Source organism: Anarhichas minor, unplaced genomic scaffold (assembly GCF_050575085.1).
Source record: "Anarhichas minor isolate MPS153535 unplaced genomic scaffold, ASM5057508v1 ptg000022l, whole genome shotgun sequence".
Classification (NCBI taxonomy): Eukaryota; Metazoa; Chordata; class Actinopteri; order Perciformes; family Anarhichadidae; genus Anarhichas; species Anarhichas minor.
The window spans coordinates 4,468,406-4,487,500 of NW_027466468.1; the positions used below are offsets into that span (position 1 = coordinate 4,468,406).

Genomic DNA, 19,095 nt, shown 5'->3' on the forward strand with positions numbered 1-19,095 from the left:
ATACTGTGAAATATCTGTCACAAACAGGTACCTGCATGTCTAAGCAGGGGTGGAAATTGGTCATTTTATTCATGGTAAAAAATGTCTTTGTTGTTTTTCATAAAGTACACCACCTGCCAAATTTACATATGGTTGGGATCCCTGTGTCGCACCGCCGTGTGAGCTACCCTGATTCAGAGCCTGCAGTTTTTTTGTCATATGCACAACAATTCCAGAGAGTCAGATCTCAGGCTCCATCCAACAATTTGCGTAACGATATAAAAAGAAAATCACGCAAGTAAAAAAACGAAAGATGAGAAGAGTTCAGGAAAATAACTTTATGACACTGAAATGAAAGGTGTTACCTCATTGCTTGAACCCGTTTCAGCCCTTGAATTACATCATTACCGTGTTCAGCCGCCATGTCATATATATGGATGTTTCATCCTCGTGAATGTAACAGCAATAGAGCTCAGGAGCTTGCTGCTAATGAAATGTTAATCCCTTGAATTACACAGTCCTCTTGCTCATTTGACACCACTGCTGGTGTTTGATGTTTTGCATCAATGCAGGCACACACACACACACACAGACACAGGTTTTTGGACTTGAATATGGTTCTAGTTTTCTACACCTGAGTCCAGCTGCTTTTCCTAACGCACGGAGCATGTTGCCATGGCATCAAGGAAAAGGCTGAAGTCGCCCTGTTGTCACATTTTGTTCAAAGACAACCTGAGCTCTCCTCACCCTCTTCTGTCTCTCCGTTACATTCATTTATATTACGGCGCTGTCTCCTCTACCCTGAGACTGAAACCATCTGTCTCCACAGGAGAGCGGACCACTTCCTTTCAGACATTTTTAGAAACTGTAAAAAATGACATCATCTTCCCAAGAAACAAAATGTAAGAAATTAAAAAGCCACGCTGTTATGGTTTCAAGACCATGTTGTCTGATTACAATGATAACCTCTTACTAATACTATTTCCTCGCTATTGGCCTGCTTGAACGGCTTTGAGGTGATGTAATCACGTTGAACACGATCTCAAACAAAAGTTGGACTCCTTCATGGATTTTCCAGACAAGTTCTATTTTTAGTTTCCCTTTGAGCTCGTTCCTCCTTCTCCCTGTGCTGTAACATCAAAGTTACTGAGTCATTTTCTCATTGAGCCAGAAGTGGCGTTCCATATACGGTCGTCAGACAGGCCAACTTCTGGGTCAGCAGTGTTTGTGTATAGTTTCACAAATGGTGTGTGAAATATGCTCGAGGCCCGGGACAATCTGTGTGGTGTCTGCTGCTCACGTATAAGTGTGTGTGTGTGAGAGCAGGCCGTGAATGTACACACTAGTGCTTTCACTAATGGGACTATTAAGATCGTCCTGAGTCAAACCAGCGCCAACACAAGCAGAGGAAGTAATACCCTCTTTATTTGAAGGCATCAGTGGATTGAGGGAAATGTTGTTGGAAGGTATTTTGATGGATTGACTATTATCCATGGTACAAATCCTAGCTTTTATCTCAGGCAGCAATATCTGTCCCGCCTCAGTGTTTGGATGCAAGGTGCTGAAGTAAAGTTTAATATTGTATCACTGAAAAGGCAAGAGAAATATTTGCTCCCATATCGGCAAACTTGTTGTAAAATATTTATGGAGAAGCTCCCTAAAATGATTGCCCAGTACTAACAAGTGGTGTTATCACATGAAAAGAACGAGTGTCTATTTATCTTCCAGAGTGCAGAAACCTTCCCAATGAGTAATTATTGTGGGAAAGCCACAGCAGCAACGCCTCATGTTTGGAGGTATAGTTGGAGCTGTTACGGAGGCCTCGGCAGGGATGAAGCTCTGCTGCTGCGTCATTATAATCATTCATAAATAACAGTTTAAATTAGAATAGAAAGTATGCATTGAAGTAACCTGAGTGGACAAACTAACCAACCAACCCAACAAATTAGCATCTAGCTGTCACAGCTAGGGGCACCATTGGATTGGTTGCATCAGAAAGGTTGGGCGATATGATACGATATGATATGCCACGCAACGGTCGAAATATGTGTGAAAAGTCAGCAGATACGGAGCAGCTAGAGGCATCCCAACCAGCCCACGGTGAGGTAGAACTATTAATTCCACGATGAGAAAGAACTTTACTTAGGCTACATGATTACCAGACATTTGCACACTGCAGCTTATATTTGTTTGTCAATTATTTTAAATGAAGATTAGCAAATCCTGCAGGAAAAAATGGATAGAAGTCTTTTTCCGTTTTGTACACTGTGAAATACAAATGTGTGTGCTTTCTAAATGGTGGTGGCTTTGTGTGTGTATTTGCACCGGTTAGCCTCAGGGACTTTATTAACAAATGATTGTTCTCAGGGACCACAAAGCTCCATTTTGAAAGAATTTGAGTTTAGGTTTTAATTCAAGTATTGCATCATGTGAGGCAGTTCCAAGTAAAAGAAGAACATAAAAAATACCCGGTTATTTTATATTTACCATTTCTTACTTGAATTCCCAGCAACAATAACTGTATCGTGATTATATAACATTACTGTGATGTAGAATTGCACATCCATGATTGAAGATTTTGCCCATCCCTACATGTTGGTACAATATGTTGCGCCAATGCATCTTGCAGATTTTTTGATATATATTACAGGAAGTTAAAACTTTAACCCGCTGGTGTGACAGCAGGGGAAACATGAAGGGATCTCCAACGTCAGCAGGGTTCATCCTCTGGGAACCATGAGATAATTCAGTCAGGGCCGACCGATCACTGCTATCCCTTTAGCCCTTATCCTTTAACAACGGCCCACCTAAATCATTACTGCTGCAGCCAGCTGTTTATTGTTGTCTCAGGGAGTTTAACGGACTTCATATTTGGCAACTCAGTATAGTTATCACAAAGGTCGTACTATTATTGCTGGAAGTGTCAGCTGTCTTGGTTAAAACATCTGTCACAGTTACAGCTGTTTGGTACTGAACCTTCCTCTTTGTGTAAGATTACATTAAACTGGAACTACTTTTTTTCTTAATTGCAAGCAAAATGTTGTATAATGGCGTTGTTGCACTTAAACACAAACTCCCTGTCACACACACACACACAGGTTTTTAGTTTGCTCGCAGAGTTTGTGCTCATCAAGTTGTGTTTTTTGAGCGAGCCGGGGGGAAGTGAGAGGAGGCCAAGGTATAGCTTTCCTCATACTGTCCCTCTTCTCCAGGCACCCAACAGGAAAAAGCTTTAGAGACAAACATGGCGCGCTTGCAAAGAGCAGGTACGTAGCTTGGTGTTTGAAAAGAATACCCATAATTGAAGGGTAATTACTGTGAAATGACTCAACTCTGCGGTAAAAAATCCTCCATTGTTGAATAGATGAAACATTGTGATTTTTGTCAGCCTTCATTCACTCCACATCGCATGTCATATTCAGTCATTGGCTATAGCTATCGTTTTGATCCCGGCGCTTTAATAAAACAGACTTCCATTATTTTTAAATCTCCTCTCACTGGACAAATACAAGCCCTTTGAATTCCACTTTATGAATATTTTCCTTTCTTGATCATCACTGACCTCTTTGAATTTTCTTACTCGTCTACACACACGCAGTAGTCTTTTTAATTGTATTCTCTATTCTAACCATGTCAGTAGATATCACATGATACACTCTGTATTCATCTTTTATAATACATGTAAAGCACACACATTTGATCTATTAGTCTTTTGTCTATTTGCTTTACGACAGAACAAACAGCACAGGGATTGAGCTGTTTTTAGCACTCAGCTGGCCTGTACTTTTTTTAAGTTTAGAGGCATCTCTCTCTCTCTCTGTTTCGCAGCAGACTGGGAAATCATCACTCACATGGCAACAGCTTTTTATCCATACGAGTGGCATGGCTGTGGAATGCAATGTTGGTCGGCTGGTCAGCCTAAAAGAAACATGTTGGTGTACAGCTTATTCAGTCAACAAATGAGTAAGTACAGCCTCATAACCTCACTCATAGAGGACTTTTCATCTAGCGTCATCATTCTGGTCAAAATCTTTATTTGTCCAATATTTTGGTTTGGGACAAAATACCTGAAAACGTAATGAGCCTCAGCTGTCCGTTGTGCTAATCAGCATGTAAGATGCTAGGATGTTTAACAACGTAGCTATTAGACCTTTTAAACATCAGCACTGGCATTTTGAGTATGTTGAGGCGCTAGTGTGCTTCATCTGCTAGTCGAATGGTCGAATAGCTTCACAAACGTCTCTGTAACTTCAGTATAGCTGCTCAGAACGGCTATAACGCATTTGATGTCGACAAGGTCGGACAATACATCGTACGAACAAGTCAATTTTTTGCATAACCCTGCCCTTAGCATGCTGATGTTAGCATTTTGCTCCAAGCACCGATGTGCCAAAGTACAACCTCACAGATCTTTTAACATGACTGTAGAGTCTTGTTTCACATTTGAAATGTATTGTTTTTACAGATCTGATTCATTGCAGGTTGAAAAGGCAGAATTTGCCTTGTGAGCCCAGAAAAAGGAGTAAATCCATATTTTCATCTATCTGCCTTGGAACTCACATTTACAACATTAAAGGTCTTCAATGCGAAATTCAGCGAATGCCTATTGCCTCCACGCAGCTCTCGACGTGGCGACGGCTGAGTCGGTGGCTCGCAGCTAACCGTGCTAACAGCGCTAACAGTGCAAGCAATGGCAAAGGTGCTGACAGAGCTAACAGTCCTCAGGGGAACCGCAGGGTGGACGTTTCACATTTAGTTCTAGTTAAACACAAAAATATTTGGCTTGGGCACGCTCAGGGGCAAACATGAGTTTAATGATATCATGTTGTGAAATGATGCTCTCATAATGATCAAGTCTGATCTTATTCATATTTCCTACCGGCAGGTAAAAAGCAGAAAATGAGGTAAAGCTATAGGTTACTTTGAAGGACACACTCCTCTCTCAGAAGTCGGTGTGCGATGTCGGGTGGTCAGGCTGCAGCGTGCACGATCCCTGTTGTTTTTGGTCAGTGTGTTGTTTCCCATGACTCTTGAGATGAGCCAGAGGAAGCCTAATGTGATTTCCACACAGTTCCCAGGCCCCCAGATCCCCCCCCCAAACACAGGCCATCTCACAGTCACACATACACACTCACACACTCGTTAATCAGGGACAAGTATGTGTGTGCGTCTGTTAGTGTTACTAACATTAAAAGAGATAAATGGCATGAACATCCTTTGCTCTTTGATACACACATACTGCCTCTGAGTTGTCAACCATGAACACACACACACAATCTAAGGGACAGCTGCAGCTTGTCCAGTTGAGAGGTCCACTGCATAAAACAAGAGCCAACTTCAACTCTGCCTCATACACTCGCACATCTGGTCACTTGCATTCAGCGGAACCTTTTGTTGGGAACGTAGAGGCGCGTGTTTGGGTTATCAGCATCTAAGAAACTAAATTCTTGACATCAATATAATTATTAATGTGAGTAACAATTATTAATGATTATTAATAATAACGGGGCACCACCCTGCGGACAGGGACCAATAACCAAACAATAAAACTAAGTCTCATAATTAGCGTTCACTCACAATGTCAACAGTCTGAGTACTATTACACATTCAGAGTGAAAGTGAAGGTTTAAGTTCGAGCACAGGCCACTACATCCAGTTATTATTACACACATATGCACAAGTAATCACAGAAAACTGCTCTTTAAAATATAACAGAGTTTATTAAATCAAAATAATAAATGATCAGATCAAGTAATATCAAAATCAACGAACACTATCATACAATTGTGTCTAATACCTAAGGTCAAATGAATAAAGTGGGGTAAGGATATGTATAGAGATATATGTACATGTATATGTATGTATGTGTGTGTGGAAATGAGGGGGGGAACCTACTCAAAAAGTGATGGGGGTAATCTTAAAAAGAGGGCGTGTGAGCCTACAAGCAAAGAGGGCGGAGTCTAGAGACCTGCGACCAAATGGCTGAGAGGTGGCTACGTGTAACCACGTGGCACGGCGCACAACGTGGGTTGGGACAATAGACTACGCGACCACGTGTCTAAGGCCATGTCCACACTACTCCGTTTTTACTCCGTATTTGCTACGTTTACACTGAGCAGCCACACTACGCCGGAGTTTTGGAGCACCCTAAACGGAGGGATCTGAAAACTCCGGCGAGGTTGGAGGTGTTTGAGAACTCCGGGGTTGCGTTTGCGTGTGGACGGTCGGATACGGATGTGCTTAGAAAAAATTACGCCCACACCCGTGTTCGCTACTGGATTGGTTCTTGGCAACCATGACGTCTCCGTCCCTGATTCGTCACACTCACTATCACATAACCCGTACCCGGAAGAAAACAAACTGGGCTACCAGCGATTCATTTCAACATGGATATCTAATTGCAAGCGTTGCTGCTAGCACAACAGCTAGCAGCAGCTATGCAGTAAAAGTCTGCATTTCTGTGGAGGAAGCAGCTGTTATTGGAGTGATTAGCGAGCGGCGTGACCGGCATCAGCCCTATGGAGCAGCTGGTTGTTTTTAGATTCTAATGAGAAGACACGCTGCTCTAACGTTTTACTTCTTCCGTTTGGTAGCCTTGAGAGACCTTAGTCTGTAAGTATGTATTTATGGAGCATGAAAATATGTACGTAGATATATTCTATTCGCGTGTTTAGTATAACATTTGTGTTGTATTAAATGCTAATCGCGGTTAGCATTTCTCCATTGGCGGTAATGTTAAAATTAGCTTAGAAGCTAGCTAGGCGGACATGTTACATGCTGGCTATATCATGGATTGTTGTTTTGTATTCGTGTAATGTGTATAGGGACAGTTCGTAAAGCCATATTTCATATTGTGCTTCCACAGTTTTACAAATAAAGATTCACACTGAAGTCTTGAAACTCTTCTATGGATTCCATGGTCTTTATTTCACGGATCTACTGTTAGCGATCTGCTAAGCTTTCCTGCACGAAGGAAGAGCAGAATAGAGTGAGAGACGTGTGTTGACCACATGTATGGACCCATATTCTAGTAAACGTTTACGTGTAAGTGTTGATTTTAAAGTAAATTTGATGTGAGAGAGATAGACCCGCACCGCTGTAATGCTAATCGCGGTTAGCATTTCTCCATTGGCGGTAATGTTAAAATTAGCTTAGAAGCTAGCTAGGCGGACATGACGTTCAGAGCTACTAGTGAGAACAGACATCAACAACACGGAGGAAACGAGTGAGAGACCACATTGATGGACCCATAATCTAGTAAACGTTTATGTGTAAGTGTTGATGTTAAAGTAAATTTGGAGAGAGAGAGACAGAGCGAGTATTTTTTTTTTTTTTTTAACTAAGCAAGCAATTCACTTCCTGTTTACACCGTCACGCGCATGCCCAGTGTAGTTAATGGTCACGTGCTGTCCGCCTTCGACGGCTGCCGTGTGGACGCAGATCAACTCGAGAATGATGCTGAAACTCCCGTGTGGACGGAGATCGTTTCTATTTGACAAATCTGCATCCAAGGAGAAACGGAGTAGTGTGGACAGGGCATGAGAGGGTCAACCAACATCAGTGAATCTAACTATGTGTGTGTGTGTGTGTGCGGGTTAGTGGAGAGAGAGAGAGAGAGAGAGAGGAGCTCTGAGCGTGGTGCTGCAGTGAGAATGTGAGAAACAGCTGATCACTCGTAAACTCTGCGGTCGGATTCTGAATCGACCGGTCACGCTTGTACGTGATAGTTGCGGTTCTAGATCCCACTCACAGAGCCGATTTAACGAAGAGAGAATAAAACCAAAACAAAATAAAAGAATCCCCAAAACAAAACAGATATTTATCACTGCGGTGAGATGAGTGTTGCTCCCTTATCACCCCGAAACTCGGTCGGCGAGACTAGGGTCCGCCACCGTGGTTTTAGTCTTTAAAGTGATAAGATCACAAGCTCCACATCCACTAGCAGCGACGGATCTAATGCAAACCGTTAAAGCAGGAAATACACAATATAACGGGACTCCGTGGTCCGCGATGTTGCGCAATAACACGACAGCAACTTAACACAACAAGATACAGGAATAGCAACGACATAAACGAATAGGCTAAAATAAGCTAATGCTAAGCTAGGCCCAGAATCAGTCAGTCCTCGAGAGATGAGGGCTCTCGGTGGGGCGGCTCTCGGAGCTGGCGCAGACTCTATCTCCTCTCTGCAGAGAGGGCTTTGTAATTTCGGCTGAGGGACGAGGTTTGGGTCGTCCTTCCCGGAAATCTTCGGCGAGGAAAGATTGTTAATCGTCCTTCTGCCGGCGGTGTGTACACAAAAAGGGTGGGAGAACGGGGCATAGAAGTTATCCGTTCTCGCACTACGGGATCCCAAAACTCAAAATAAAACACAGTCTGTTCGACCAGCGAATGTTACATGTGACCTGATAGGATTTGATGAGGCCGCGGTTCCTCGTGGATCTTCTTGTTGCCAGGACGAGGTCCGGAGGGAAGAGGCCTTGTGGACCTCCTCACATCAGCATGTCTGGACGGAAGAGCCTTGTGGATCTTCTTGTCCCCTGGACGAGTCCGGAGTGAAGAGGGCGATTCTAGCTGTGTTGGGGCTTATAAACCAGGTAGCACAACCAGTGGGGGGCCCTTTCTTGGCCAATGAGGGGCCAGCATCAGGTTTTGGCTGGAGCTGGAGGTGTGGTCATCCTGGGTGGAGTTTCGAATAGACCCCAGGTCAGGCGTTTTGGTGAAAGGAAGGAACATGGCTGCTCCTTTGTTTGAAAAGCACGTGTGAAGGTCTCAGCCAGCCAGGAGAGCAGGGTCAGATCCCAACACTTTGAACTTCCTTACGTCCACTTAACTCGGAGCTCTCTTGAAATAAGGAACGTCACTCAGTTTCCTTCTGAAACGATGAAACCGCAGTAACAATTAGTTAATACGGCTACTTTTCTTTCAGTACTAAAGACATACTAACTAACTGTTGCTATGTAGACTTAACGTTAACAGATGGGTTTGGGCTGTTGGTTTTTCTCTGTGAGTTTTGTCAGTCAGCAGCTGTTCCCTCTTCCATTCTGTTCTGGCCACTTTCACCCCTGGGTAAGACGTTAGTCTTGTGTCTTATATTCTCATTTGTTTGTTTTATCAAATGTTCATTAATCAACTGGTAGCAGTATGGTAAAGCTGCTGCACCTGGCAAATGGATCTTTTTAGAGAATTTCCATCTATCCACACTATTTACATCGTACTATCTGGTGATTCATTTCTAATCTATACTTAAGACTGTTTAGATGCCTATGAGAAGCATAAGCTGTTCTCTCCCTGAGGTCAGGCTAAACGCTGTCACAGCCTCTCCCGCTGAGCAGGAAAAGCTGCTCGTGTTACTGTTTGTGTTTTAATGAGATGCTCTGGTGGAGTTGGTGGACAAAAGGCTATTTTAGACTTTAACTTTACAACACTTTTTAGACTGATGTGACTGATACAAATGTTCTTATGTTAACACTTATTATCTTATTACTGAGAGCCAATCTAAATCAATAGAAGCAGTTATCCATTGTATAATAATTATATTATGTATTACAAACTATTATTTGCACTGAAAATGGGTGTTTGTTCCTTACATTTCAAAACCCAAAAATATCCAGCAAAGCAGCGACAAGAAAATAATAGTTGCAGAGTATTTTTCTGTTGATCAACCAATGGATGAATCGACAAATGGTTTCACCTCTATAACGTGATCATGCATGGTCCTAACTGATGTGAAATCCAATCAGCTACTCTAATATTACTTAATGCTTCTTTTTGTATTCATGTCACAAGCGAAGGGGTTTCTCCAAAGTTGACAAAAACTGTGTGACTCACAGGAAGTGGTTGGCCAGTAAAAAAATCAAAATGTCACGGCTGCTGCTGTGAATCTAGTTGGGGCTGACATTTGATAGGCGCGCTCCATCTGCCCATCCCCTCCATGCCAGTAGACAGTCATCAATATGCAAAGACAACGGCTCTATTTCTGTATGAATGTTATTGATGTATGTGTAGGAGTGTGTGTGTGTGTGGAGTCTGTGCGTATCAGGAATAGTGAGCAGAGGACCAGAGCGTGACTCATAGGGGAGGTGGTGGTGATGTGTCTTCCTCTCGCTCCCGACTCCCAACCTGCTGCTTTCTGATAAGAGAGAGACTGACACAGTGGGCTGTGGTTAGTCCTTTCCCTGCATCCAGCCTGCTGTCCGCCATCAAGAAGAATAGATGGCCCCGACTGGTCGTCCGTCCTTTTCCTCTGGCTTCTGTTTATAGCGTCTGAATCACAGAGGATGGAGTGGGTTGTAATGCCGTTGAGTAACTTTTGAGACACTTTGGGCGTGCAAGAAAAAAAAAAAAAGGTTTCTTTGTTATACAATCTGCAATTTTCTGTTTCTTCACGGCCCACCTCCTCAGCTAAAAATGGGATTAAGTAGGTAACGAATGCTCTTCTCGCCATTCTGGATTATGGAGACACATCCAAGATTGAGTCATATGCAATAATATATAATTAGTACGACTATCAAAAGGGATGAGAGAGCCGTAGAATGCTAACATGCTAAACTAAGACAGTGAACATGCTAAACATGTCGACGGCAGCTTGAAGCACCGCTGCATAGGTTTAGCCTCCCAGCACCGCTACTGTACACGTTTCTGTGGTTGCCGAGTGACGCCGCTCTAATCACGGTCAACCTGTTGTTTAATTGCATGAAGGCAGATGTTATGATATATTTGGAATGTTCGAAATACATTGCCGATGCTTCATTTTCTTCCATTAAACAATCATATTTCTAATTCTTTGCCTTTTTTCTCCGGCATCAACCACTTTTACGCCACTCTAGCAGAGCTCCTCAACTACTTTTTTTTCACTTCCCAAAAAAATCCCATCATTAAAAATGTTGCAGTCGTCACTTTCAACGTTAAAAAACTCTTCCAACTGCCGAGAGCTCTGACAACTTGGACTAATTCCTTCGATATATCAGGTTGTCTAACCAGGAAGACGCAGAACAAGTCTGATGTGAGAGATGGAGGAGGACAGTGGGCAATGTATCTACACACTCTCTCTCTCGCTCTCTCTCTTGATTCTAAATCATTTTTCTATGTCTTGGCATCAACGTTACTAAGTTCAATATTGCCAAAGCAAGTTGTTTCAGGTTTCACAATGTAAGCATGCATTTTAACATGATTTCAGTGTGATCTCCGTCATCTCTTTCTCCCGGTCGGGTACATCGGTATACATTCGTTCTGTGTATAGGAGTTTAGAAGATGAATTTGTTCTCTGTGAACAGATCTCATTTTAGTTGATAACTGTAGTAAAGCAGCGACAACAACAACACGAGCTGTCAAACTTCATCGACCAATATTGTGCTTTGCTTTGCTATTATTGTCTGGAGCGATGAGAAATTAATTTTGTTTTTATTGGGATGAAAACGGCTCCGAAATCTGCAATATTCACATCAAATATATCACAGCGGGAGCCCATGAAAACAAATTAGCTCGTATGTATGCCTCTAAACAAATGAATAAATGAATGAACTGTAGCCTATCGCAACATGTAAAACAGAAGACCTGTCTTTGTTGAGACTGTCTATCGATCTCCTCCACTGCGCTCAGCACCCGGGACAGCGTCATCCGTCTGAGCAAAACTAATTAGAGTTGATGCCTGGTAAATAATGTTGGATTACTTTACCTTACTTCATGGGCTATTTGTGATGTTTGTGGTCATGCATAGCCTTATTAAGAAATAAAAAAGAGATGTTCCAAAGGCAACCGTCAGAACTTTGAAGGTCAGCCTTAAAACATTCAATGGTTTTTCTTCCTATGAATTATTGCCCACTTAATTGAAAAACGGATATGAGGGGGGGGGTTCTAAATATAATCAGAACCAGTGTTACTACACAACAAGAAGATGCTTTGGCAAGTGGTGCGGTGCATTGGATTAGCCTGTTCAGCGAGGTGCGTCAGCTCGCCCGCCTCCTGTACTGCAGTTACATAACGCACGAGGAGGAGACGGGCTTTTCAACAACCTTGTCTGCTCATTTCGGCGAGCTGTCAATTAATCCTACTGTACTGCTATCCAGATATACAGATTGTAAAGCTACGAGAACAGCTGCTGCTCGTAGAACACTCCCTGACTGGAGCTGGATAAAGCAGCGTGTCGTCACAAGTAGTTTAGCTGACTGTGTTGCATAGTGCATCTTCTTTATACAAGATTCCCTACAGTATGAGGGGTTTATCCATGGCTGCACATTAACATGGTGGTGGGGGGGGTGGTATCTGGATCTCCTCCCCTCTCTCTCTCTGCTCTCAGGACAGTGCATTGTTATATTTGTAACCATATGGCGTGTGGGAGATGAATTCACTTCCCTGTCTGCCCGCCAGGTTTCTGCTGATTCCTGTGTGTGTTGTAATTGGCAGTACACTTGAATTACGCAACGCCGCATTCTCTGCATCATTGCGGTCACCGCATGCTGCATCTGTCCCTTGTTTCTGTGTTGACAGAAATGCTCAATCGTCCAAAGAGTTCCTCTAAAGCAGCAGAACGTTCTTAGACCTCCTGTGCATCTGCACTCGTTGACCGTCACACCAGACTCTGAAATGAGTTTCTACACAGCCAATTCTCCAATTGCATCTGTATATGCATAGACAAGCAGCTGTGGCACATAAGGCATTGTCCACACACTTGTCTGCATGGAGGATTATAAAGTATTCGGGCAGCTCAGGGCCCATTCATCTTCCCCTACGCTGGAATATCTTCCTAGAGAACTTAATATTGGACGTAGACATAATTACCGTATCGCTTGTGCTGATATCACAGCAGAAAAAGTGGCAGCGTCACCCCGTTATTTTCATAGAAAGTTCCTCTTTAAAAATGTACTCCAGTTGTTGTCGTCGCCTGTTCTGAGGTCTGATATACTGCCCCAACTGTTCATGGACTTGAGTGCCCCTAACTCTAAAAGAGCACAGGATATGCAGGGTAACCAACAAATGCATTTGAACGCAAATTGAAATCAGTCAATCAGAAGCTTTGGTCACAGGTGTTGGAGAGTGTGCTACTTCAAAATGAATCTGTTTGGATCACGTTAAAACCACTCACATCATGCTTGTATGACAACCTTCAATCACAGTTGCTTGGGTATAGTACCCCAATTGGGTCTCAAGAATACCACTAATAGGCTCAGATTGTTGTTATAAGTGTCTGACAACATTTTATTAGATAGAAGCACACATTTAGCTTGATCCGGTCTTTTTGTCATTGTGTCTCACTAAGTCTTGCTCAAGGCAAAGTCTCGATCTGAAAACTTGTGAGGTGCCTTTTTCGCAACGAGACAAGAGGGGAAACGTGAGTGAGAGTTGGAGCGACGAACGACGAGGTGTCATGGCTGACTGTTTAGCCGATTTGGACAATGTGGGTGAGGCTTAACTGTCTCGTGAGTATTCAGAAAAAGACTTCTTATTGAGGGAACCTTAGTTAGACACATTAACAAACTTGAAAATTCAATTGAATTGGATCTTAATTGTACATGGTAAAAAAGGAAATTGCCACACAGACGTTTCACATATATTCAGGCAATTTCGCAATCAATATACACAGGCGGGGTTAACTGTAGGTGAGCACAACAGAGGGAGCCACAACCTTGAAAGATTCTATATTTTAGAATACTCAAATATGACGAGAGAACAAGAAAACAACACAAATTGTATTCACTATATAAGAAACAAGTAACTGAAATCTCATTCACCCCTTTGTGAGTTGACGGTGAGGAGTTGCCCCGGGCGATTACATTGCAGCCCATTTAGCGGCTGCCGGTTCTCCCTCGATACTGAACCAATTTCAAAAATTGCTGTCCCACATTAGTCACTGAGACACAAAAAACATGGGAATATCGAGTCCAGGTTGAAAATAAACAGAAGTTTCCCTTTAAGCTGAGCCTTTTATAAACCCATCCAGCAGTGCTTTTCTCAAAATATTGCTTTGAAATTCATTGTGATGAATAATGACAAACACCAATGCCATCCACTGTCATCTGGGTGTGGATATGTGCATGTGTTCACTAACTTGTTGGATAAGACACTCAAACCTCATTAGGAGCTCTGCCCCCCCCCCCCCCCCCCCCCCCCCCCCGCCCAACAGCTGATTATCCACTTGCTAATCTGTTGTTATCTAATAGCTCCAGCCCAGCTGCTGAGATTAACATGACGGCTCTCTGATGCAGGTCCAGCCTTCAGCTTTTAAGTCTCACTGGCCAATAACCATTTTCATTCTTGTACAGTATTGCCATGAGCGTACATTTGTCATCTCTCAGTATTGCTTTTTTGGGGTTGATTTGCAATTTCAGGAATTGCAGTCTGTTGTTTCGTACTTGAACCTGTCCTGCCCTCAGCTGATTTGTTGCAGCAGACAATACATGGAGTTATTTAGAAGTGAGCTTCGAACGGTGACACGGGGTGGGGAAAGTTTCCTTTCCCAACGGAACGACTTCTAAAGGGTTTGCCTTGGAAAGAGACGTTGTTTTCTCTTCCGCCCATGCAGTTGCTTCCTGAGTCATCAGGAGGAAGGAATTCCCTCTAGTGCCGCTTACCCACCCTACATCCTAAGTCACACACACAGACACACACACACACCTACACAAACACAAAGAGTGTGGTCACAACTTTCTAGTGCTGTGCAGAGTGTCTAAAAGTAGTGAAAAGGCCCTTTCAAAAGGTTAGATAAGGTGGTCCTTTAGTACCCAACCGGAAACCTGCAGGTCGAAAAGTGAAAGTGAAGTGCCTTAAAGTTGCATTCTCTCTAGTGTCCATCAGGGGGCGACTCCTCTGGTTGTATAGAAGTCTATGAGAAAATGACTACTTCTCTCTTGATTTATTACCTCAGTAAACATTGTAAACATGAGTTTATGGTCTCAATCTCTAGTTTCAAGTCTTCTTCAATACAGCATGATGTTCATTTCGTAAATTATGATCTATTTAGAGTCAAACAGATCATAAAGCAGGGCATGCTTTAGGGCGGGCTTACTGTGATTGACAGGTTGCTGCCACAGCGTTTGTCCGGTTTGGGAGTTTGTTCTTAGTGTTGCGGTCTTACAACATAAACTGTTTCATGGCGTGTTTTCAGTTCATGAAACTTTATTGTTTCATCGTTCGGTTGTACTTGGCTCCTCCCTCTCATGGCGCTTCTGGTTCCAAAAAACCAAGATGGCGACGGCCAAAATGACGAACTCGAGGCTTCAAGACCGTAGCCCACGAACCAATGGGTGACGTCACGTTGGTTAAGTCCACTATACAATCTACGGTAGTACCAAATCTTTGTGGGCGTTTTATCCAAAATTGAACATCTTATAGTCCAGCCCACCTTCCACAGTGATTGACCAGGCATGCGTGAGGTTCAAAATATGAAGCATGCAGTGCAGAAGAATGATGTGTAAATGCAATAATGTGTCCGTCTTTCTGCTGCTTTTTTATCTCTGTAGCAACTATAGTGCTGGTCACTTCATTATGATGATCAGCATCTCAGCCCACCTTCAAATGCCGCCCATATAAACAAGATACACCGATACAACTTGTCTTTTTCAACCAGCTTTATTTTATAAACCATGTATTAACCTAAAGGCATGACCAGTCAGCCCACTAATCCCCCGAACTCAGGCTTTGGTCTAAATAATTTATCCCTCAACCAATTTACGCACCTGGCAGACTCTCATTTCAGTGTCTTACATCATCTAATCTCTTTGTGCTTTGCTGTTCTCTTCACTCTTGCCTCTGCTTTACTCCCCAGTGTCTTTACAGTCATATATAAATATATATATATATAGCTGCAGGCTTTATTAAATTACTTTTCCCTGCACTGTGTTGATTCTCTTTGCCCCGTGTGCTATTTCATCTCGTGTCTCTATCCATGTGCCTCTCACTCAGCCGTACATACCCTTACTAACAGCAGTCCAGTGGCGGGTGGTTTTCACTCGGCTGACCCTCCGCACTGCCCCACCCTAATCTGGGCCCCACGGCGCTCCATTCAACTGGCCAGCAGATGCTATTCAGAAGAACGTAATCAGCCCAAAGCTGGGGTCAGCGGAGGAAGGGGGTAAGGAGGTTCTTTGGTTGGCCTTCCCACACTGCACCCCCTCAGTCTTTGTGCCATTACACAAGCCCTGCCCCAAATCAGCTTCACACAATGCACAGCACATTTCTCCACCAGAGGAATACCGAGTTGCTGTATGTAAACGTGCACATGCGTGCACTAAGACGGTCCTCTGCTCCTATTTAACAGATACTTGAAAAATAAAAATGATTTATAGATCTAAAAGAACAAACACTAAAGACATGATGTTTTACTGGAGCTGCAACACATACCAGTATCACAATATTTACTGTGACAATCAACAATGCAATTAGTTAATTGGACACATTTCAAACAGCCCTTCAGGTAATCTGATGTTGCACCCCCTCATGTATAAACCTGTAGATAGAAAGCCTTGAATCAGTTTATCTTATAACTGACATTCGTTATAGTCAAACTGGAATGATCTTAAATAGAACGTTATATCCGTTATTCTATTTGTTAAAGGAATAGTTTGACATTTTAAGAAATACGCAACCGCCAGCAGCCCAATAACTTAGTTTAGCAAAAAGATGACTCTCTAATCTAAGAATCTGCCGACTAATTACTCACTTACTGTACCAACAACACAGTATACAAGCAACAGGTTGTACGGCTATCTCTTTGCTCACAGCAGTGACTGGATCGGACTAGAATATAGCACCTGGGACTCAACGATACAGTGTTTGGGACAATTCTGGGACAGTAGAGAAACTCATCATTACAAAAAATGAACATGTTTTTACGTCATGGTTGTCTATTTTACAGAGTTGAAGCCACAGACTAGTGAGATGAAAAAAACACGAGTTTTGTGAAGGCCAAAGTAAAAAAGCTGTTACGGCTGCTGTAGAATAATTGTGTCCATTACTTTAGTGGATAAAAAGCGTTTACCAACGGGTAACATACATATTGCAACCTGCAGAATGTAAATACCGCAGTGTGTGTGTTTCTTGTAAGTGCAGGGAACGAGGGAACTATCTGAACTTCCATGGGGGACAAGAGAGAGTCAATGGAGTGATGCGAGTGAACTCACTTAGTTTATAATAAATTGCTTGTAATGAAGCTAAATTTAATATGTAGAGTCGGAGTCAATTTGAGATGTTGGTTGTTAAGTCTGGGACAGTTGTGGGACAGTTGTGGGACACTAAGGGAAACAATGTTAATATCGAGCCCTGGCTGTTTCTACTCTTTATGTTAGGCTGAATATGACAGTGGTGATAATCTTTCCGGGCAAGAAAGAAAAATAAGTTTATTTCCTAAAAACTCAAGATGTTGCTTTAATTTACTTGTGGATTATTCACTCACAGCAGAGTCTTGCCGCCTCAAGTCTACTTGAGTAGCCGTCTGTTACTGTGTGAAAGTGTGAACGTTTCTGACATCTTTCTGCCAAACACTGCTACAGTACCTGAAAGAGTTCAGGCCGATGTGCATGATTAAGACATGATGCCTGTTTAGTCTCTACTCTGCAAATGAGACATGAAGACGTAATCATACCCATATCCCCACTGCCGACTGGCTGTTAGTCGTAGTGTTCTACTTATATCTGATCTCTGTGTTGAGGTGTGCCGCGTCAGCTTGTCTCACTGTATTAATATATAAATGAAATAAAAACAATTGAAACTGCAGCCACTGTATTCCCCACTTCCCTGAAGTAATGAAGGTTATTTACTTTCTTATTCGTTTCTTCTTCTTCCTCCTAGTTTGTGCAGATATAGTTTCTTTTATTAGTCATGTGTTGAATAAATTGCTGGAGTCCTGAAGGAATAAACGATGTCTCGGACATAGAGAGAAGGTCCTTTTCTAATAATTAAAGTTGTCTTCTGATAACATAAGCTCTTCTATCCTTTGAATCAAATCATGAAAAATATATCTAGTTTTGTTACTGAAAAACTGAGAAAGACCTTAAAAACCGGCCCTTTCTATTAGGGCTGGGTACTTTTTAATACATTACGATGCCAGTACTAACAAAAGTACCCTTAAAGTGATACCAACACCAATAGAGTGCTTCATTTGGTGCCCATCATGTGAATGGAAGCTGTTTGTTTATGTCCCTCTGGCTAAATTTCTTGACATCATTGTAGGGAGCAACAAGGTAGCGGACTGCCTAGTGACTGTCTCAGCTCTGCGCGCAAGGAGTTTGTTTAAGCTCCGCCCTCACTGAAACAGAGATCAGAGAAGAAGAGAAACAAGCGTGACAGTCAGCAAAACACAGCAAAGACTCACACTGAGCTGAAATGAAACTCCCTACTATGTTTGTCACTGCATCGATACTGAGTTGTCCGCATCATTATGTATCATAGAATCAATAAATGTCCACACATCTATTGTAGGTACCGTGGATCAGGGCTCAGACAAAAGGTGTCCAGTCACCATGGGGAAGATGGGAAGTGTCCCTGATACTGCTACAATGTGAATCAAATCTGCGTTGAAATCGGCATGAGGGCTAGAAACGTTACGCTAACCGCTGTTAGCAGCCGGTGTGATAACGGAGCCAACAGCTAACATACGGAGGTTGCATTGAGTTACATTATAAAGCGTCCAAGCTCTATTCAGTAAAAATAAGTGGAGTGTCATCAGAGATTAATAATAAATTGGCAAAAAAACTGTTTGCAAATGGTAATTAAGGAGTTAATCTTGAAGAACATAGGGTTAATTGTTTTTTTGTTCGTTTTTCACCGTGGTATTGTAAAGAGAAGAACATGTTGCTTATCTGGCTTCAAGGAGGCCGAGCACAGGTTCAAAAGTGCAGTTTGTCTCGTGCACATTTTGTTTCTGTCAAAAAAAGAAATGGAAATGTGAACCATTTTTATATCAGCTTCTAATCTTCCCTCCGCTCACCTTGTCCACATTAGTGCGTCTGCTACCGGCTCATCTGGTTCTCTGGTTCTACCATCTTCTCTATGTAAGAATCTGTCTGCGTGTGCGTGCATGTCGGATGACCTATTGAAAATCATTTCTGTGCAGTGTGCCTGTTACCACGGCAACACAGGCTTCTCCGTCTCTCTCGCTACCCCCCCCTCCCTTCTTTCATT

At 42.7% G+C, this 19,095-nt stretch overlaps 1 protein-coding gene across 1 annotated transcript in view; it reads left to right on the top strand.

The window, feature by feature from the left end:
- The window catches only part of ncalda (neurocalcin delta a), a 64,606-nt gene that overhangs the window by 12,213 nt on the left and 33,298 nt on the right, over positions 1–19,095 (top strand). The gene's annotated exons all lie outside the window — the stretch shown is intronic.